Here is a 21,006-nt window from a genome sequence, read left to right as displayed (position 1 = left end):
TAAAAGTATTGTGTCCAACTACAACTAAAAAAATTAATTAAAAAAAGAACCAATAGAGTAAGTCCTTTATTTGAAGATTAACTTTTCTTAAAGCCAATGTGAATTCCTGGGTTGGTGGCAGGGCAACAGCATCTTGCAGTTCTAGGCCATCTCTCTTTCATGGCATGAACATGGTTTGAAAATGCAACAAAAAGACAGGATTTTATAGGAAACTATCTAGAGAGGAAAACAGCAGAGAGATCAGGAAGCGATTCCCCTGGGGCTGTCCCTTGACAAGTGCTGAAGGCGGCAGTCCTGCAAGTTCTTCAGACCTCCCAACCTACTGGTAAGGCTGAGAAAGGCCTGGGAAGCAGTGAGTAGTTCAAACAGGGAGGCCAGGACAGATGGTTCAGTGTTGTTGTCCTGTAAAGTGGGGGAAGGCCACAGCTAGCTACTTCCAAAATCTACCCTGGGCCTCTATTTAGGAGAAGTCAAAGTGAGTGGGACCAACACAGTTCTCAGGCCTTGACCTGCACTCACCATCCCGACTCAGGCCTGGCCTCTAGAAGCAGGAGGTTGGCATTTCACAGCTGGACATCCCTTTAGAAAGCAAGGGAAATGGAGAGGCTCTTCATTCTGGGACACTGAGAAGCAGCTACTGAGGCTTCCCTCTGGAGGAGTCTCCCCAAGTGCAGGGCTTTCTCAATGAAAACCAACTAAACTATGGCAAAACCTAGTGACAACTCAAGGAGGCTGGGGTCCAGATGCATTTCTAAAAAGGCTCATAGGAGCTTCCAGAAAACACAATGACACAGACCCTAATTCCACAGACAGAGACCTCTGAGAGGTTTGGATTTCATCACTGATGTCAGGACAAAAATGACTGCTACTGTGTTGCTGGGGACTTTAAGGTGTTTAATAACAGGACAAGGCAGAGGAGGCAAGCTGGGAGTGTCCAGGGACTAAAATAAACAGCATTAGTCTACCACAGGCTGGCCCAGCCCCCTGAGAGCCATCCTAACTAGAGCCCTCCCAGAATTTCAGAATTGTAACAGCCCCAGGGGCCATATCTGTGTGCCTAGAGCTCTAAGAAAGGCTACAGTGAATATGGGTGTCCTGGCTTTTCCTGTTGGGGACACCAAGTGGCAATGCAAACCAGAGCCCTTGTTGGCACTATTGGACAATGACCACTATGGAATGACACCATGATGCTCCAGAAGCCCAGGTGAGCCTCTTGTGAGAGGAGCCTTGGCCACCCTTCACATGGCAGGTAAGAAAACCAAAGTTCTGGCTATTGCTGGAGCTGCCTGTTCTGTCCCAACTCAGTCTGTTGAACCTTAGTCAAGCCAGCAGTGACCCATGACAGGAGTGGATGGCAGGCCTAAGGTGACATGCTTTGCTTTTTGTCTTAATTGCAAAATTGGTTATCATATTATCTCTATTCTTTGGGTCCCAGAATGTCCTCTGCCTCTGTTATGAAGGAACCTAGTGATAAAATCAGAAGCAAACACCTCCTTAGTCAGAAGCCAAGTTCAGGTAGGACTGCCCTCAGAACAAGTTATTCACTTTGCTACAGATTCCTAATTATGGAATAGCAAAACATTTATGGATTCCTAATTATGGAAAAGCAAAACCTTTACAGGAGAAGGAAAGAGCCTGCCACTGACTACCAGACCTTGAAGGGTCTTTGACCAATTAAAGTTGGAGCTGGGCTGTGCCCCACTTTGGGCCTTCTGTGACTTACAAAATCCTTTCACATGTAGATACACAACAGGCTGGGTTTTGCTTTAGGGGTTCCAACCCCCCAAATTGGGATCCATCTCACAACAGTAGCCTACTTCTTTGAACAATTAGATCCCAGTGCCCCAGGGGCGGCCGGCTTATTTAATACCAGAGATACAACTGCTTTGCTGGTTAATGAGACCCCCAAATTTACCTTGGGAAAACCAAGGCTCAGACACCCCAATTCCAGATGGCCTTAGAACTCAAGGTCCCATTCCTGGATTACAGGGAAGATGGACAGAACTATCAGGCCTTCTTGTGGCTATTCCCAGCACATGCTGTGGGTTTGTCAGACTTCAAATGTGGTTACTCTACACTCAACCACAGCGTCTGTCAGACATCAGTGTGAAGAGGTTGCTGAGCAAACTCACTTCATTGAGGTAGGTATAACAGCTGTGTCTCCTGAAAGATGGAAGCAGGTCTTTAAAGAAGACATCAAAGTGACCTCCCAGGCCCCGACACCTGTGCACAGCCCTACAAGCACCAGGCTCTGCACTGAGAACTCCCTGCACTACCTACATCACAGTGCTGTCCCAGCCTGTATCCAGCACCACCCAGCCTTCGCCTCCAGTGGCAGAGGCAGGAGGTGTCCACAGCTCAAGCTGCCTCTCATCCCACGTCATTGTGGTGTGCTCTCCTTCTCCAGGAGCCCCTTCCCAGCAGCAGACTCTCCCAGGGAAAAACGAGGGTGAACAATAACACACGAAGGAAAATGAAGGTGATTTTCCAAAATCCTGAGTCCCTTGACATCTCCCTGCCTCCTCCATAGCCAGGATCCCAAGTAACACTGCACAGCATCTCCTTGCTCACCTGTCATTACTCAGCCAGCCACTCGTTAATCACACCTCCACCAGCCACATCCCTCCATAGCAAGGTCAAAGCAAAGTGCCCCCAGACCTTTCCACTGGAAACTCAGGAGGGGGCTTTGGCCCACAGTTTACTTGGCAGGTGAGGTGCTTTCAACCATCCCCTTCTTGCCTTGGATTTCCATGATTTCTGTGACATTGCTCTCTGCTCCCTTTGTTTGAACTTCCTAAAGAAGCTGGTATAGTGCTAGGAGCCTGGGGAAAAGATGCTGTGGTCATGGCCCTAAAGGACTGAGTCTGGGGCAAATTCTGGAGTTTTTCTGACTTCTTCCAGTTGCTTTGTTGCCTCTTAAAGACAATGAGCTCAGAAATGAGGAGGCTCCATCAACCTGGCCTGGAGGACAACCTGGAAGGCAAAGGAAGCTGAAGGTCTCCACACCCCAGGGTGTGGAATGGGCAGCTAGAGATGGAGTAGTCAGGAAAGAAAAGCTCATGGGCATCAATAGCAGCCTCAGAGCAGAACTCACAGAACACTCCACAAGCACCTTGACCTCAAAACCAATGTCTCCACCAATGAGCCAAACCCCAGCCTGCCACCATCCTTTTCTAAACCCTCAACAGTTCTTGCTGTCAAGGCCTCTGTAAGATTCCACACAGAAGACACCTCTGAGAAGAAAGCACCCACCATGTGTATATGTGGGCTTCACCCTGTGACTGTGAAACAGTGGTGCTCATTAAAGTGTCAAGCCACAGCCCTGTGGGTTAAGGAAGCTGCCTGGGATTAGCCTGGATATTGATGTTCACAAGGAATCTGGCATGTTCATCATAAAAGATGTCTGCTCAGTAGTCAGAACAAGATAGATCCTGTAGTATCCTCTTGTCCTGAGACCTCATTTGTAATGAGTCAGTGTTTACTGTCCCAGGGAGCCAGGACTACACTGGAACTAGGTGGCTGACTGCTGGCTTCTCTGGGGTTGTCCATTTGTACTCAGTAAGCATTTCTTAAATTGATGTTCATTTGCCCCATGCTAAGGCAAAAGAAAGGAAGGACTTTTGCCTATACTTGGGACAAAGATTGAAAATGGAGGAAGTCTAACCTCTGAGGTGTGTGTAGTGGGCAGTGGGAGAGGCCTCAGAAGACAGCTGATGTGACATCCCTGGATCCTGTTCCAGGAGGACACTCTCTTCATGGTGACCCCGAGGCTAGGGTTTCCTCTGATTGCAGAGTGGCCCAGCCTTGCACTTCCTCACCTCATCTCTCTTCCCTCTTGGTTGATGATGGTCACTGCTACCCCATATTCTTGCAGTGGCTGGTTGTGCTAGAGTTCACCTGCTCTTCTAGACTCACAAAAACACACCAGCACACTGTGGAGGCCTCCAGCCATGTTCACGGAGGTTAATCCACCAGCAGGACAAGCAACCTGGTGACGTAATTCAGGGGCCATCTCTGGTGGCTCAGGGGCACAAGCTCTTAACCGGCAAACATCTGCATTGTCATTTTCATCCCCTTTAGATCAGGTGGTGAGATGTTTTTGTAAAAATGTCCCCATGTCAGCAGGAAATGTAGAAGATGAGATCTCCACCTTTTCTCTACAAGAATGCAGAGAACAAACTGTCCGCCACAGGAACAGAGGGCAAATGCACTCCTGAGACTGGGCTTATGGCCTGACAGCAACCCAATGAGGTCTGGTGCCATCCACCCAACCAGCATCATCCCTGAATAGCTGAGCCAGGTGCCCCATGGTGTTCTCTTCAGCAGTGGCTGGAAATGACCTTGGTACAGGGCAAAGTGGTTGGGTGGAGTGACCCTAAACTCATAGACACACCACCCCTCAAGTGATCAGGAAAACCATCTCCTTTCTTTTGGTGAGGAGATTGCCAAGGGAGTATGTGTCTCTTCTTAGCACCGTTCCTTTGGATTTCCCTAAAGGTACTCACATGCAAGTTCTTGGAGGGCAACCGCACAATGCTGGGAAGGCAAGTTGGACTCATGCCATGTGAAATAAGTACGTGCAAGAAATGTACTTATGCATGAAACTGGCAGTTTTTCTTTTCAATAGAATTCTCTAAAGGGAGGAGTAATAGCGAGATGACTGCCCCACTGTGTCTGGGAAATCCTGAGGAGCATTTCAGGACCCCAGAAAATAACCCACATTACCATGTGAACTCTGAGCTTCTCCTCAGCATTAAATACACACAGCAGCCACCAGTTTAGGGAAAAGCATTCCTCGAGACTCCCCACTGCACCCTCCCTCCATCGAGATTCCCCACTGCATTGTTCTTGGCTCCCTTCCTCCCCGCCAAATGCTGGGTCACAGGGAAAGCCATTGTCATGTGTTGCTGATGTTGGTAGCTGCTCATCTGACAGCCAGTCTCCATTTCTGTCCTTGCAGGAAAACTCTGATGTGGTGGGAGGGGCCCAGAAGCACGCCAGATACACACAGGCAGCCCTCGGTAGCCAGGGTTCCCACTCAAGCGATTCAACCCTCTGATGATCAAAATTCCAGGAAATAGCTGCACCTGTCCTGCACCTGCAGTTCTCCTCCTCATGATGCATGAATGATATAGTGGGGAAGTGCTGCCCAGAGTCTGTGGACTGCACCAGGCATTATGAGTGATAAGAGAGGACTGAAGTTCATGGGAGGAAGTATTTGGGTCCCATGCAAACCCTGTCATCCTACATAAGGACCTTGAGCATCATGGAATTTTGGTATCCAAGGAATATCCTTGGGCCCAGCCCCCCACAGATGCCTACTGATGGCCAAAGCCATATTCTTCACTTCCCCAGAGGCAGGCTTGGGAACAGGAGCAGCCTGGCATTGGGCAACAGTCAGTGATGTTGATTGACATTTCTGGAAGTGTGCCTTAAGGGAAGCAGACTCCAATGCACAAGGGCTTTTCCCCCATCTCTTCATCCCTCTTTCTGAGTGAAGTCTAAATATGATGGCCATGACTATAGCAGCCACCTTGTAACAATGAGGAAATGGCCAAGAGTTGTAAAATCCTTGATACTCAGACGTCCTCGATCCACCAGACCAATAATTTCCTGTGGCAATTCTGACCTTAATTATACCCCTGTCTTGGTGATGTTCATGTTTTCTGTGGTTCCTACTAGATGCAGCTGACCTTGATCCTTACAAGAGCTGACCCTCAGATCACTTATTCTCAAGCACCTCCAATCCAGCTTTTTCTCCAGAGTGAATCAAAACACCTTATCCAAGTCACCAACAGCATCCCTTGGCAACACATGCAGGATAGCTCATGCCCTTTCCTGCTTTCTCTGAAGCATGTATCCTGCTGCCTCCCAGCCTCAGTCTCCTCTTCCTGGCTGTGTTAGGTCATGCTCTCCTGGTTCTTCTGCCAATTCTCTGCCATGGTTTTGAGGACTGATCATTCGTGAACCTGTTCAATGCAGGAATCCTTCAAGACTGGTTCATAAGTTCTCTCTCTTTCTCATGATTTTATCTGAGAAAATCTCATTCTTTACATGGCTTCAGTTATTATTGTCAAACTTCCAAGTGCCCCAGAACTCTATTTCTCTAGGAAAGAAATGGGAAAATATGCAGACAGGTGAATGAAGTACTGCAAACATGGTGTAAATTACGGCCACTTACACTGTAGGCACAGCCCTGGGTGTAAGGTCATGTGTTGCAGTCCATGCACTTGCTCTATGGCCCACTCCTTGATTGGTCAATGCAAGGAAGTTAGCAGAAATTGCATTGGTGGCTGCATGTCATCTTCTTAGCTATTGCCTCAGTATATGTACATGGTAACTGCAAAATAAAATCAGAACTGCTTCTTGCTTGGTCTCCAGAGGCCTAGAGCAGAGACTTCACAGCCACACTCTACCCTGTTCTGTGGACCTCCTTGCTGGACAAGAGCAACCACATGCAGGAGGTGCAGATTCCAAAAGTCAACCCCAAAGCTTGGTGGCAGAGCAGAGCAATAACAAAACCAGCAAGAAACAGCCACCATGGCTGTCACAAGAGACTGCTGATACAGGGGAGGCCCCTCCCAACACTTGCATATGCTCAGTTCATTCTGGCAAAACCTGAAAGGAGGGGGCCACCAGCTCTCCTTACTCAGAGCAACCTAAGGTGTGAAGAGCTGAAGGACCTCACCCAAGCAGAGCCACGGCAGAGCCATGGCAGCCAGGCCCCAGGCCCTGGGCACGGGCCTCTCACCCAGACAGATGCTAACATGTGTCCAAACTGAGGACATGGCCTGGAATGCCATTCCAAGGGCCAGTGGAAAACTGGAAGAAAATTAATGCCCACCTGCAAGGGACAAGTAGACAGCTCACACCAGAAGGTGGCAGCAGCTGAGGGTGGAGATAATCCTCAGGGAGGTGCTCAAGGCTCAGACAGAGGCAGGATGATGGATGAGTCTACACACAGCAGCACCGAGCATGAGGTGAACACCAGCCATGAGTGGGTTGGCTGTGCCTAAGTGGATGGGGGCTGCAGGAGGGCGCCATCAGGAGGTCAGGCTCTGACTGTGCTGCACTCTAGTTTTTCTTTTATGAAAAAAAAAAAAAAAACATTCACTGTATCACCTTTATATAGTGTTAACTTTAAAAGTCATCGGCAAATAAGCTGATGACAAACAGAGGACACACGTGTTGTGATCCCCATGTGAGTTACCAGAGACATTGGGAATCACAGAGGAGGAGAGTCATAGGTGGTGGCCTGGGGGTGGGGAGAGGAGGTGGCAAGTTTTCCATCAGGGTGGCTGAGTTTTCTATACATGAGAAGGATGCTCCTGGAGGCCTCTGGACAGTGTGGGGAAGGAAGGCCCCTGGATGCCTCTAGACAGAGTGGGGAAGGACAGTCCAGAGACAGTGTGGGGAAGGACAGCCCCTTGAGGCACTGGAAATTATGGGGAAGAATGGCCTTTGGAGGCCACTAGACAGTGTGGCACAATGTAAACACTGCCACTCTGTGCCCTACACACGTGTTGGGAAGCAGCTGGCCCAGCATGGTATTGCCATGGTGAAAAGTATCATCCAGGACATATATGACTCTCCTCAGAGCTTCTTTTTTCAGATCAGCATTCCAAATATGTGAATTGAAATCACTGGACCAGACTCCAGGGAGCACAGGGTAGTCACTGTGGGGCGAGATGAAGGGCAGTGCAGCGGGAGGCAGTGGGGGACCTGAGACATTCTAGCCCAGATGCACTGCCCTAAGCAAGGCACAAGGTGGTCCTACAACTGCTGTCAGGTCAGCCATGGCAGTGTGGCAGATGAAGGCCAGGCACCTACACACGGCACCTACAATCTCCACTGTGCTAGGGGCATGGAACTACCTAGAGCAGAGAGAAATGGGGGGTCTCTGCATATGCCGAATAGGTGTGAACACAATGACCCTTGCCTCCTCCAAGGACTGCAGGGGTTAAAGTGATAACAAACGAAATGTGGTTTGACACAGCCTGGGTGTCCCCAAGTTATCAACCACTGCCATGATCTAAGTACACTCACACCCCTAGCAACCTCCAGGCAGCACAAAGACCCAATGCATCTGGCAGGGTAAACAGGTGGGCGTTTCGAGCACTGCTCAGAAACACTCGGCCAAAGGCAGCGGGTGTACTGCGCAGTTCCATCCTGGGGAACAGTCACCTGCTTTCCTCTCTATGCTCGCCTGAAACCCAAGCTCCGAGGACTAGGCTTGATGTAGATTCCAGCAGTGCAGGTTCCAGAGCACCTGTGTCTAGGCACAATTTTCTAAAGAATAACCTGTGTTTCATCTGGAAAAAAGATGAATAAAGCCTGGAATTTTGGCGCCACTTGAGGGACAATCATCAAACAGGTGGCTATTTTTTTCATATTTCACAATAGCCATGATATGGAATGTGTATAGTTAGAAAAAGAAAATGTGGTGACTATACATGATGGATATTATTCAGCCATAAAATATAACAAAAGTCTATCATTTGACATGAGCCAGGCAAGAAAGACAAATACAGCACATTCTCACATATGCATGGCACCTAAAAGAGTAGATCTTTATAGAAGCAGAGCTGAGAGGGAAGGAGGCAGGTGGAGAGAGGACATTAATGGGTTCCAGGTGCCACTAGAGCAAGGGAATTCTAAGTTCTAAAGAGCACAATGGGTGATTGACAACTGTATATTTCAAAAAGCTTATAGGAAGAATTTTGAATGTTCTCAACACAATGAATAAATGTTTGAAGTGGTGGATTGGCCAGTTGCCCTCAATGATTGCATACTACATGCCTGTATTGAAATACATTGTCATGGGGCTGGGGATGTGGCTCAAGTGGTAGCGTGCTCACCTGGCATGCGTGCGACCCAGGTTCGATCCTCAGCACCACATACAAACAAAGATGTTGTGTCCGCCGATAACTAAAAAATAAATATTAAAAGTTCTCTCTCTCTCTCTCTCTCTCTCTCTCACTCACTCACTCTCTCTTTATAAAAAAAATAAAGAAAAAGAAAAAGAAATACATTGTCCTCATTTGCAGGTAGGGAAATCATGACACAGAGAAAAAATAGCTTCTGCAAGTCACACAGCATATTTGTGGCAGCACCAGGATTTGACCTTGTGCTTCAGAGTCCATGTCTTAACCACTGGTATCCACTACCTATAGCTTGAAAGATCAGCCCAGCAGGTTCTCTGTATGAACCAAGGAAACTCTGTTTCACAAACCAGGGATAAAGTTCTCTGGGATCTCTCTTGGTTGAGCAGATACTGCATTTGGGGAGAGAGGGTCACACCACTTCAAACTCTCTTGGTGTGTCACAAAGACAGACCCCGTCTCCAGCCTTCATGCTGCCCCCAGCCCTATCTGCTTCCACACTGTGCCCACAGGACTCTGCCAAAAGGCTTTTGCCTTTTCAAGGCCCAGTGAAACATAGATACCCCTGTTTCCAAACACTACCTCAGTGCTGGAGAAGAACCAAGGTCACATATGTTCACCATGACCCTGTGCAGCACTCGGTCAGAAACACAACATGAGACATGAACATGGCCCCCGTTGTCCTCTGCCTGATATCCACAGTATTGAGAAGAGACCTTGGCAAATCCCATGCACACCCAGGCTGGGATCCAGGCCTCGCTTGCCTCCAGTGCAGTGTGTCACATCCCATTAGAAAGGAAATGTTTCAGACAGACAGTCATCTAGGTTGGAAGATCAACACCTTCCCTGTGCCTGATTTTGAGAGGCGGCATACAGCAGGGACAACAGCCACGTGCCACATGGCAATGGAATAACTGATCAAAGTGCAGTGCTCAATGCAGGACTCAACCTTGGTCCCTCTGGCAATCAGCCAGGGTGGCTAGAATGTGGGCACAGCTCTAGGAGCCCCCCGTGGCTTTGTGCCTTTGATCCCAACTCCCCCAGACAGGGGAAGCCATAGGTGCTCCCCAAGTCCATCACAGAAGCTGCCACTTCCCCTGACCTGCCTCCACCTCCCAACACTGAGCCTCCATCTGGGCACAGGGGGCTGCCCTCCTCTGCTGTCCTATATGAGCTCCCCACTCCTCTGCCCCCTTGGAGTCTCTGCCAAGCACAGAGATGGTGGCAACTTCCCACCATGGCCAGCTCTGAAGAGAGCCCTGCTCGCTTCATTTATTTCCAGCATGTCAATGAGGTTTTTCTCTGGCTCTTACATAAAACAAAATAAACCACTGAGATGCTTTCATGGTGCAGCACAGACCCATTCCAGACGATTACATCAAGAATGTAAAACAAGGCCTCTCAACTCACACATGTAGGCCAAGAACCCAACCCCATCCCCTTCTGGTGTGTGACCTTGTTCAGGAGCTCTACCTTCCAGTCTCGGTTTCCACGTGCATAGAATGAACAGGAGTAACTCCTTTGTGTGGCTGTGATCATGTAGAGTGATGCAGGCAAAGATCCAACCCAGAACTGAGCACAGGACAAACAGCAGCTTAAAGAACACAGTTACAGCACTGAGGCCTGGCCACCTGAAGACACACACTGAACAGAGTGAGGGCCCAGCTTTTTGGGGACTTTGCATGAATCAGCCAAACCAGGCCTAAGCCCATTCCTGCACTATACCCAGTCCCTCTGATTCTCCTCCCCATAGACAGTAAGTGACAGGATGTGCTGTCATTATGGGCCAACAGCTAGCCCTCCTTCCAGTGATGCACCCCTTTTTTCCAACCTCTGTCAGTGCTTCCAGACCCAAACACCCACAGGAGCCAGGTGGGCAATGCAGTGTGGGGCACAAAGGAGGGGAAAGTACTCCGTGAGCTAGATGGTGCACCACGTCCAACCAGAGCCGATGGTGCCAGGCTGCCAGGTCTTCAGATCTGCAGAGGAAACAGCATGCACCCTCTTTCTGCTGGTAGAGGTGAAAGCTCAATCAGAGCTCTCTAGGGACTCTGTGGGGGCCAGGTTCCGCCCACCACATGCATTTGTAAATGAAGGTTTATTGAGACCAGTGGCACTTACTCACCATGGCTGCTTTCACGCTGCACCAACATACCCAAGAGGCCCCTAGGGTTGGGTGTGGCCCATAGTGCCACCTCCCAGCCAACCCCTTCTAGAAGCTCTCTGCCTGGTCTGTCTCTTGGCTCTCTCCTCCTGTTCCTGAGGGGATCACTCGATTTGACTTTCTCACGATTCCAAAAAGTCTATATAATGTCAAGCCCAATGAATGTTCATGTTTTCTCTTTTAAGATAAACACCTAGGACAAGAGAGTTTAATGAAGGATGCTAATTCTTTTGTGTTATTTGCCTAAAACATTAAATTTAAGCTTTCAGTGCAATGTGGCTGGCATATAAAATGATACATAGAATTAAAAAATTTGTATAATGTAACAATTTAGCAAATGGAGTCATGAAGTAAAAAGATTAATGTTAATTAATACTCTTCCCCAATCTAACAAATTATAATTTAATCTAGATCCTTGGACATTGAAAACTGAGAAACCAGTTCTAGCATTTTCTGGATATACATTTTAGAGATATAGACTTTTAAAGATATGGCTATTGCATTTGATTTGTAAAGACACAAATATTAGAAAACATTTCTAATTGTAAATCCAAACTACATATTCTTTTTTTTTTTTTTTTTAATACTTATTTATTAGTTTTCGGCAGACACAACATCTTTGTTTGTATGTGGTGCTGAGGATCGAACCCGGGCCACACGCATGCCAGGCGAGCGCGCTATGGCTTGAGCCACATCCCAGCCCCCAAACTACATATTCTTGATCTTTTTTGTTTGTTTGTTTGTTTTTGGAAGGTGGCACATATTTAGATTTGTTGGAGAAAATAGATGTCCAGACTCCAGAGATTGGTGATTATTGGCAGTAAAATAAGCAAGTGAAAGGGATAATGATTGTATTCTTACTTTATACCTGCATATAATCATGGTATAGTAAATGTTCTTATTACAGTAATTGTTAATTACTCAAAAATTGTTTTAGTCTCTTAAAAACTGGGTTATGCCTCCATGACTGTGTAAAATAGTAAGCAATTTTAAACTGGTGATTCAATGACCTTTAAAATACTAAAAATCATCTGGTACTGACTCCACTTCCAACATTTGGTTATTGACATTATCAAAAAAATATGGGGTCACCTGTGAAATTCATCAAATTAAGAGTTCTATCCACCAGAGGGCATGGATTTTCCATAGGAAAGGGATGGATGTGAAGGTGAAGAAATTGTTATAATAAGTGACCTTTCTTTTGATTGGCTGTACTCTTAACTTTGTTTTTAAAGACACAATAATTTGGAATTGATTTACATAGGGACACCAATAACTTGATTTCATCATGACCCCCAATTCTGATTTCCTGCAGAATTCATTGCCTCTTCCACTGCTTTGGCTGTTCACATTTATAACTCTTTATTACCATGCATCTGCTTTTTATATGCTCTTTCTTCCTAATTATTCTGTGAGTCCTTCAAGGACATGCTCTTGTACTTGTGACTCTCTACCCATAGCTAAACACAGAACCCTGTCTGAAGTAAATGATGGATAATTATTTGTCAATGAAGGTGATAATGGTTCTGAAGTAATAAAAATCATCACAGCTATTGAAAAATAACATTACTGTACCAATTGATTGTTTATAGAACATTTTTTACATGTGCTATATATTCAGGACTACAAATGACTATGTTATTGACTTTTACTGTAGGTTTTAAACATTTGTTTTACTTCAGATTTCTGGTAGTAAATAAATTGCTATATAAAATAAATATTTTTAAATGACTTTTCTATTATGAAATAGTTTTATTCCAGAGAGCAAGAGAATTTTTTTGAAATTCCCTTTTAAATAAGCCATCATGAGATTATTTTGTTTCCTTCTTAACTTCTTTAGCTCAGTAGCTTATACATGTTTGGAATTTTTTTTTAATTTTAATATTTATTTTTTAGTTTTTGGCAGACACAAAATCTTTGTTTGTATGTGGTGCTGAGGATCGAACCCGGGCCGCACGTATGCCAGGTGAGCATGCTACCGCTTGAGCCACATCCCCAGCCCAATGTTTGGAATTTTTAATTCAAGCCATTTTTTTTATTAATTTGAGAGAGAATTCAACATTATCTTTCTGTTTATTCAAAAAATAATAATCTTGATACATGTGAATTATATAACAAGAGATGCCGTAATGTAATTTTATATGTACAGACAGTCATTAATAGAAAATTAATATAAGCAATTTCTTGCCAAATTTCAGACTTAGTTACTTTCTCAAGCTCTATTTACTAATCCTGAGGGATTACATAACTAAATTATAATACAAGTAGCAAATTAGTAGTCAATTCAGTGATTAAAACCACCAGCTACCAACAATTATGTTTATTAAATTTATACCTTATTAAATCTAATTGCAAAGTAGAGTGTCATTAAACATATAAACCTTTCCAAGTCATAATATTCACAGTGTTGTTCAACAATTTCATCACCATCTTGCAAAATAAGAATGTTAATTTCTGTTCTTTATCTGGTATGTCTATTATCAGGGAATACATAAGTTACTCTCTGAATTTTAAATTTATTCAAGTTAAAACTGTTTATTTAAATTCATCATTTAGAATATATTTCAAGTAAACAAATCTAACAAACAAGTGTATATAAAGCCTGACTCTTCTGTTTATTTTTTTAAAAATGAAAGCATTAGAAAATAAATTCCACAGATCCAGCAATGAGTGTCACTCAGCACCACAAAATGCTCTGCCTATCATGATAAATATGTTACATTGAGCCTAATATTCAACATCTCAAGAAATGTAAGCAAAAATGTCACAAATTTTTGCTTGGATATAATCCCAGATATCTTCCAATCATAATGTCTGAGGTGAATGTATTCTTTGATGAAATATCCATAGGTTGGTCAAAGTAGGTTTTTTTCTATGTATCCAAGATATCCAAATCACAGGTTTCCATAGCAATTCACAAAATATACCACCTGAACTCTTCAATTTCAATATCAATTTAGTTGGTACTTGGCAGTGCTCAGTTTAGGCTTACTTTAAATATACATTTTAAATCTACAAGCATATTAGTAAGGAACCAATTTTTGAGTGGTATGCACAAAGATAATCTCTTCATAATCACTAATTAAGTAATATTTTTAATCTTCCGAATTTCATAATGGAGATTGTAGTCAATGCAAGTCTCTTTCATTGATTAATTATTGAATTACTGAATTTTCTTTGAATAGTAATAGTAAATAGCAGTAAATCACATGTGTTAATGCTTACATATAAAATCGTATTACCCTGGGGAAAAAAAATATTTTAACTATTTTTATATTGTTTTGTTACAGAATAGTTTTTCTTCTCAACAACATTATTTTTAGTGGACATACATATTGTTATGTAGGCTCTTTCAAATGAGTGGGACTGAATCCTTTTACTAGTCTGTCACATAAACTTTGTGACCTAGAAGCTAAATCTGCCCCCCCAAAAACCTTTTTGTCTAATTTCACAAAAATACTGCATGGACTAGAGGGACTATTTCTTTTTTGCCTGTACTTTACACACACACACACACACACACACACACACACACACACACACACTGATATACCTAGCCTAGTTCTCTCATTAGATCAGAAGCCAGCTGTCACAAGTTATGAAGGATTCATTTCTGTTTTCTGTAAAAATATCAGGATGTCTGTATGGCCTGGCCATTAGTTGATGTTGTAGCTGATTGGAATGACTGCCCATGCCCTGAACTCACCCATGTCCGGTTTTCCCTGACCATATAACAACCCTTTCCTAAACCTTAGTGATGCCTCATAAATTCTGGCCTTCCCTGGCCAGAAAACGACCCTCTCTGAGTCTCTAAGATCTCCATAAATTCTGATGCCTGGGCAAGCAAAAATGTAAACTTGTGTTAGGCTCCTCAGAGTGTTGTTATCTGTAACCCCCCCCCCCCTTGTGTAATTTTTTTTTTTTTGGCTATAAAACTGGGCCACAGAGAAGCCTCGCCGCTGTCCTTGGCTCCCACAATTTTGATGGGCAAGGCAGCCCGGCCAGTCGAAATAATAAGCTTGCTTTAATTTGATTTTAATTGGAGTCAGTGGTCTTTTCTTGCGTCGTGGTCTAACAACACACACACGATGCATCATTTTAATTGCAATATAAGTACACAAACCTTAAATAAGCAGTTTATTATTATTTATTTATTTATTTATTTTTTTACAAATGAATATGCCTATGTAGATGCACAGTCAGGCTAGTACTTCACCATCACCTGTGCTCTAACTCATCCAGGGTGCCTTCTCCCACATGCAGGCATTGTTCTACCTTTTATCCTCATATCTGTGGCCTGGACTTGAACTTCTGATGAGGAGATTAATAGTTTTTCATTCTTACAAATTTTATGGGAGGTATGTATTTGTATATCAACTTAAAAATATAATTATATGACAACAAAAAGTTCAACTTCATATGTTAAATTACACATATATATTTCAAACCAGCATTGTTTGCTTTGTGATCTAAAAGTTTTAGGATTTTTGTTTTATTCTTGGTCATTTGTTCTTAAAATAAACTCAAATTCAGAAACTGTTGTGAAGTTTTTCTCAGGAAATATCAAAGAAGGTAAACAGGAAACAATGTTTCTAAGGCCACCTTTTAAACTACATCAATGTGAGGATACTCTCAATAGCTGCTGTAGATAGGAAAAAAAAATAGTTATTCAGCAAAACTATTGAAAAAGTATAGCAGATACTAATCGGGTTTCTGTGCTCATTTCAGTTCTCAAAACAAACTGGCTTCAATATTTAAAATTAGGTTCTTTTATAGTCTAAAGAGGTGATAGTAATATTTCCCTTATCAAAATCATCTGAGCCAATATCATATTTACCATAACTTATAATAAAGAGCACTAGGAATTCAGTTATGTAGTTGATAAATTATGATAAATCCAAGCTGAGTTTTGTTATTTATAGCTCCAAGTATACTTCTGTGAAGACATGAAGCAAATGTTTGGTCATATAAGAATACAAGCTAAATCATTTTAGTTAATTGCAGAGACAACTTTCCCACCTATAATTTAATATAACATAAGCTCGTAGAGAGTATTGCTATTGGATCTGGAGGAAAGTTGTTTGAATTTAAATGTCAGCTTTGTAGCTAATATCCATGTGAACGTGTGCAATTTGCTCAATTTCTATTAGTTTCATCATCTTTTGCAAAATGGTTGCTATGTGAAAAATACCTATTTCATGTGATTGTTGGAAGCCTTCAATAATTCATGCAAATTAGCACCTGGCCTGAAAGTCATTAATATTAGCTATTATTATTTTCATTGTTGATTTTGCTATTATTACAAATATAGGGGTTTCTAACAATGTGCAACATCAAAACAATAATAATAATATTTTAATACTCACCAGAAGTCTCAATTTTGCTATATTCAATGACTAAGTTGATAAAAATTCCAGAGGAATTGGCAGCCTCTAGACATACTACCCATCTGTCTCTCTAGATTCTCTAGGCTTTATGTTGTATCAAGTCAGATCATCAGAATGGAACATACTCGGACTATAATACTTTTGCCCCCTTCAGAAATGTCTTCACAGAGCTCAATTTGGCACTATGCCCTTGGCTTCTTCTCGAAGGTCAGTGTATGAAATGCCTATATAAAGAATGCCTCTGCTCTTTTTGTAAAAGTGCTATTGAAGATACTGTCCATTCTCATGTTTAATGTTTCCTAGACAAAGACTTTGGTTATGAATTCTTCTTAGTGCTAAATTTAATGATTTCAGTATATCTATTCTTTTGTTTTAAAGTACCTCATCCTTTGGGGAAGCAGGAAGTTCTTTAATAATAAATAGAAGATTTCTTTCAACATATACAGTTCTAGAAAATGTTACCAGCTATTTTTTTTTTTTACCTTCTTCATCAGGGAAGAACAAAATCAAATAAATTAATTCCCCCTTTTCTGTTTCAAACTTAAAATGTTATCCCAGTAGACAATATTTGCATGTAAAAGGAGAGTCTACTAGAGAGAGAAACAAGTTGTAACACTGATAAATTTTCAGGGCACAGACACCTCTGAAGGCAGAGGGGTTCTCAGATTCTATCAGCTCACATCATATGAATCTGAGCTTGGAAAGTGGCAGACCTCTAACTGTTGTTTGCTCTGCACAGTGTTTTAGAAGACATTGTGTGGGGCAGGTGTTACAATTAGCCAAACACAAGCATTCAGGCACCTATTGTCAGTCCCAAGATCCTTTCCCTATTTAATTCTTCTCTATTATCAAGGTCATGTTCATCAATGGTAGAATCTGACATGAAGAGTCCCTGTTGCATTACTTTAGGCATAAGAGTTTCTTGCACATTTGCATAAAAGCTTGCAACACTTGGAGCAAATATTTCTGAAGAGCTAAAAAGGGCATAGTAAATAGGTTTATGCAACCATCCCTCAGTATTTTCTTGTTGAGGGCCACAGCGGAGTCAGGATGATGCATGGCATATTACCAGAAGGGAGTGGTTGAGAGGTGACCCCAGCAAGCCTTTGAGATGATGATGGTTATGTTAAGCTGTATATTCATTGTATATTTGACCTTTACTCTCCGGCAATAGGGCGGCTCTTTCTCTGAAGCCATAAATGATGACTGCATCTGCTTAATAGTCTTTTGTGATTCATCAACCTTAATTTCCCATTTATTTTCTTCTTGCTCCACACTTCTCTGAAGCTTCTGTAAAATTCCTTCTGTTTCTGCAAGGACAGATTTATGTTTTTCACACTCTAGCTGTAAAAGTGTGTGTATTTCATCAATAATTCTTCATGAGGGGGGGAAGAAGATACCTGTTAGTAATTTTGTTCCTTAAGCTGCTCAATCTGGGATGGAAACAATTTGTTTTCATCTTGTACCTCCTGTAACAGCTTTGTTTTGCTAGAAAGGTTGCTCTCCCTCTCTTTTAGCACAGCTTCTACTCTCTTCAATTCATTTTCCTTCTCTTTCAACACAATTTACAACATCAGTATTAAAATGTTGAATTTTACATTGTCTTTACCACTTTGATCTTCTGAACAATTTAATTGAGCAAAATGAGGTAAAAGATTACATGTTTATTTCATCTTCAGAAATGTAAAGGTCTGATCATTCAAACAGTTTTTTATTATAAAACTGAACTCTGAAGGTGTCTATAGAGTTGGCTTTTTTAATGTTTTTCTTTAAATCAGTAGTCTAACAAGGATTAGAAAAGACAAAACTCTGTTCAGTGTTTCTGACAAAGTAGAAAGGGTGAAAACATAAATAAGGCTTTAATAAAACATAAATAAGGCTTTAATAAGGTGTCGCTGCTGCTGGCCTGTGTTGACCTAACCAGTGAAGAAACAACTGATTCCACTAGTTCAAAAATCCACCCATCTGAAAGTTCTCAGCAAGAAGATGGCAGCATGTTCTTTCTCCTTACCTGGAATATTGATGGGTTGGATTTAAACAGTCTGCAGGAGAGGGCTCATGGTGTGGGTTCCTACTTAACTTTGTACAGCCCAGATGTAATATTTCTACAGGAAGTTATTCCCCCATATTACAGCTATCTGAAGAAGAGAGGAAGGAGTTACGAAATTATTACAGGTCATGAAGAGGGATATTTCACAGCTATAATGTTGAAGAAATCAAGAGTGAAATTAAAAAGCCAAGAGATTATTCCTTTTCCAAGTACCAAAATAATGAGGAACCTTTTGTTTGTTCATGTGAGTTTGTCTGAAAATGACCTTTACCTTATGACTTTCCATTTGGAGAGCACCAGAGGACATGCCCAGGAATGAATGAGTCAGTTACAAATGGTATTAAAGAAAAGGCAAGAGGCTCCAGAGTCACCACGGTGACATTTGCAGGAGGTACAAACTTACGGGATCAGGAAGTTACTAAATGTGGTGGCTTACCTGACAGCATCTTGGATGTGTGGGATCCTAAAAGGTCCATCAGATCCAAATTCACCCCGCATGTTAACACCTGAAGCAAGAAAGGCATTAAAAATCATTGAAACACATATGGAAAGTATGCATTTGGATAGAATTGATATAAGTTTATTTTTCAGAGGAGCAGCAGAAGAGGGCCCCATTATTCCCCTGTAAGGGCCCAGCTAACACCGGAGGAAGAAACCACCAAGAGACTGACTTTATGCAATAAGCAGGAGGGGGTTTATTGAGATTCCAGCATGCTGGGGCTCCGTGCCCACTCAAGAAGGGAGAGCAGTCCAGAGCCGGGGTTGAACAATGCTTAAGTATACATTTTTGGGGGGAGGGCGGGGACTTTACATACATCACAGTCTCCTTTAACAAATCACCATACACCACGGGAAAGTCAAACAACAATTTTTAGACTTGATTAGTACATACATTGGCTGGAACAGGGCAGGCTGGAGTGATAGGTCATTCCTAAAGAGGGGGTTACATTTAAACTGATTGGTTTAGGCCCTAAGGTGTGTACGTGCTGGACTGCACGGTTTCTGGGGAGGGGGTTGTTTTTACAGAGCAACCAGATGGTTAGGGGAGATTTCAACATACATTTCAGTGGCTTATCCAGGAGTTGTTTTTAACTTCTACATGAATTGTAGGTTCCAGGAAAACAGAACTTAATTTCACTTCAGGAAATTGCAACTTAACAGAACTTTAAAAACTTCACAGAACTTAAAACAAATCTTAATCTTATCCTTTACATTTTAACTCAGGCTTCGCAGCTTAGAAACTTTACCCTTTCACCCAAAGTTTGGACCTCTTTGGGTTGGAGAAACAGGACTGTGGTAGATTTCCTAGTGATCACGGGGTCTTCTGTGCAACTTAGATGTGATATTGTGAAATGTTTTCACATATGAGTTTAAATGTTTTGAGTAGACTTCTGAACTTTTTGCAAGTATTGTTTCTACCTATGTGGAAAGGTAAGTTTTATATAGATGAATTAATATACTGGAAAATTGTTTCAGAAAAAAAAATAGATTTTATAGTATCTAATTGTTCAGTTTATTTAGATAATCTATTCTATTTCATAATATTATACTTAATTCTTCTAAATAATAAAACATGATTTATTTGGATAATTTAATATAACCAACGTGCCATTAAATGATTATAGATTAACAGACTGTAAATATATTAAATCATCGCAGTGAGCCTTTGGCATGCAAATAGCCCTCAGCCATTCTCAGGTACTGGGGGCCTCCAGGACCTGCTGCTTCTTTTCGGCTGGACTCTGAGGGCCTGGGATCCATGCGGGGCCTGGAGTCCAGGGGGACTAACACACCCAGGTGCCCCTCGCTTGGCGTCCGAAAGAAGGAGGCCCTTGCTGGCTACCCTGGACGGGTGGCATCCTTGGGATTAGGAGCACCACATGTTGGGCCTCACGCCCAGCCACTCTGCCTGGTGCCAGGCTAGACCAACCCCTTCCCACCCTGGTGCCTCGGCCTCCCACCAAGGGCATGCAGCGGCCTCCCCAGAACCCAGGGTAGCTACAGAACCCAGTGCCCACCCTCCCGTAGGTCTTTAGGGCCACACGTCCCCTGTGACAGAACCAGCCTGTGCCAGCAGGCAGCCACGCCCAGCCAGGTGTGGGGACAGAAGCCAGGACATGGTCACTGTATTCACCACCTCTCTTAGGCCTTGTGCTGGGAACTGGACACCCGCTGGGCCACATGGGATGGGTGGCAGGGTGGACAGCCACCAGGGAGACAGGACAGTGCATTGCGGTCATGGTCCCCCGGCCTAGGAAGGTGGAGGCCCATGTGGGTGGGCATTCCCCCTGTGCCTTACCTCCCTGAGCGCTGGAGACCGGGCCACACATAGGACCTCCAGCCCCGTGAGCCTCTGCTCACCCCGGGGCCACAGCCTGTGCTCCAGAGGGAGGAGAAACTGTCAAACCCTGCAGCTTCAACCAGGAGCCATGGATGGGGAGGCTGAGGCAGGAGGAGCACAAGGTGGAGGCCAGCCTCAGCAACATTGAGGCCCTGAGCAACTCAGGGAGACCCTGTCTCTAA

General features: G+C 43.4%; 1 pseudogene; it reads left to right on the top strand.

Moving 5' to 3' along the window:
• The window catches only part of LOC139701579 (tyrosyl-DNA phosphodiesterase 2-like), a 44,796-nt pseudogene extending 24,962 nt beyond the window's left edge, over positions 1 to 19,834 (top strand).
• Positions 19,835 to 21,006: the final 1,172 nt, after the last annotated feature.

This window comes from Marmota flaviventris, chromosome 13 (assembly GCF_047511675.1).
Source record: "Marmota flaviventris isolate mMarFla1 chromosome 13, mMarFla1.hap1, whole genome shotgun sequence".
NCBI lineage: Eukaryota > Metazoa > Chordata > Mammalia > Rodentia > Sciuridae > Marmota > Marmota flaviventris.
This window is presented reverse-complemented; position numbering and strand designations above follow the sequence as displayed.